This window comes from Tribolium madens, unplaced genomic scaffold, assembly GCF_015345945.1.
Source record: "Tribolium madens isolate multiple individuals breed KSU strain unplaced genomic scaffold, Tmad_KSU_1.1 Scaffold_91;HRSCAF=231;Tcas5.2_LG7, whole genome shotgun sequence".
Lineage (NCBI taxonomy): Eukaryota > Metazoa > Arthropoda > Insecta > Coleoptera > Tenebrionidae > Tribolium > Tribolium madens.
The window spans coordinates 10,615,507-10,618,015 of NW_025401063.1; positions in this window are offsets into that span (position 1 = coordinate 10,615,507).

A 2,509-nucleotide genomic window follows, 5' to 3' on the forward strand; every position below is an offset into this window, starting at 1 on the left:
TAAAGTATCTATCTTAGAAATTTACATTATATTAGAATTTACATTAGCTTTAATAAATGCTCTTATGTTTAAACGTTCTATTAATACTCACAAAAGATACGCTTTAAATTCAGAATAAAAAAAACTGTTTATTTCAGCAAATTTCTACTTTTCGGCCCCTCGAATTGTTGCATTCTGTTTACAATACGAATGAATCTAAAATCTGCAAAAATTTTACAATGCCTCGATCCGCTCCTAGCCCTCAGTCCTATAGAAAAGTTACGATTCTTCGAACAACATTTTCCCCGGCATTGTTAAGTTAGTCGAGTCATATTTTCTTCTCGCCACATTGCACACACACCAAAGGATCAAAATCACATATGACGATGGAGGAAAGTTTTTATGGTTATAAATCCCGGCGGCGATTTAAATATTTAAGGAGAGATCGTGTCGCGGTCATGTCCTAAGATCTAGGACGAGTACACAAAGCCTTTCGCTAAAATTTATAAGTTTATACGAAGCAGATCGAGTCAACTAGCGAGGACATAATCCCATTAGGGTGACCCGGACGGTAGGATCCCCTAAACCACTTTGCATCTTTGTCCCGGCTTTTTCTGTCCGGTCGCAGCTTCACTTAATCAAGGGAAATGGCCGCCATACATCAGACATGAACACTTTCAAAGACAATTAAAGTTTACGACATTTTTAGAGAAAAAATATAGGTTTGACGAAGAGAGTTTAATCATTCATCGCTGCATTGGAAAACCGAGATATATCATTCACACACAGCTGCTCCCTTTAAAAAACATTAATCGAAATGAGACATTTGCGATATAATTTTCTTGGTGATTGGCGCAATTGAAAATACGGAAAATACACAAATTGAGCAACCGGCAATTTATAAAAGAAACACAAACTTCAAGTTGTTCAATCAATTTTTTTTTGATTGACTATACCGATATCTGGGAGCCGGAATGATATTTTAATCTATATTTTAAACACAGTTGAGGTTTTGAGGGGAAGAAATAAAATTTGCAAATTAGGATCTAACCTAAACTATTGGTTCATATCATTCAGCACTATTTTCACTTCCCTCGTTTTCCTAACCCAATTTTTAATAGTTTGTTTGCTTTGTTCTCAATTCTTGATAAGCCCACTGATCACGTATTTTAAATAGCAGCCACGCACGGTTTACAAAATCGACTAATTAAATTCTAGTTCGATAATCGCGTCGGTTGGAGAATAGCAATTCTTGCACTTTTTTTCCCCATTAAAAGCTGCATTCGCAGCTCCAATGAAATCAGTGCGCAAACTCCATAAAGCTAAATTATCGCAGAAAAAACGGTTTATTTATAGTGTCAGAAGTAAATATTTTAAATCAACACATACGACTATTCTTTGGAAGCGTCCATCACGAATCAATGCACTCTACGATTTGATTAGATTTTCTATTATTCTTTATCTGCAAACACAAATGGTCAGTTTTAATTAAAGAGATTCCAACTTCGGTGACAGTAAATCCCAATATAACGTTGACACGTCGGATACACCCGATGCAATTTTGAATTTATGGTTCACTAACTGAAAAACGAGTTAAAAATGAGAGAAGCTCATTAGAGGATTTTTGAATTTCGGGTAAAATTCAGGAAGAATTTATGAAAAAGGGAAAATAAGTTAGCGTGATTTATACCGACAAGGAATAACTTAATCCGCAAATGCAATTTCATTCTTGCACTTTTCCAATGCTACAAGATTGGGGAAGTTTGGTATATTGACTAGAAGTGGATAAGAAAAGCAAACCCAGTTTGGGGCTAAATAATGGACGTTCGAAAATATTTCGTGTGTTTTATTTTTTATAGAAAGTTTCACTAGAGTTACTACACTAAGAAAAATGTTTAAAAATCAGAATTGTAATTTTCAACAAGCTAAAATGATTTGCATGTCCGACTGCATTTATTTTTTCATAAAAATATATCAAAAAATATGCAAAGAATGTTGAAAATTCGAAAAGCAATTGACATTTCGTGTGCCGACGGCTGGAAGACTGACTGAAATGAGATCACACATTCTATCTGGCCAGCGATTTTAACATTTTGTGAACGAGACTGAGCACTGCATAATATGTAAGTTGTGAAATAATTCAGGCGAATAATTGTGTTATGAAGAAATGAATGCGCCCTGACCTAAAAGGGCTGACTGGATGAGAAAATATTTATTTTTTCTGGTGCATGTTTGCTAAGTATTTAAATTCACTTCTGTTTAAATGAAATTCTTTAAATGTGTTCTTTAAGATAGCTACAATGTAATGGCATGCAACTTTAGCAAATAATAATTTAAATGCAGCTCGTAAAATCCTCTTAAGTAAATTTTAGAGCTGCTTTATTGCCAAGACTTTTTATTAGTCGTTGTTTCCAGATTTTTCAACTAGACTTCATTCTTGGTAAAATCAGATTTTTCAACAATCAAAAATACTTGTTAGAAATTTATATTTCAAAAAATAATAAATTTTACTTACACAATAGGTATAAAT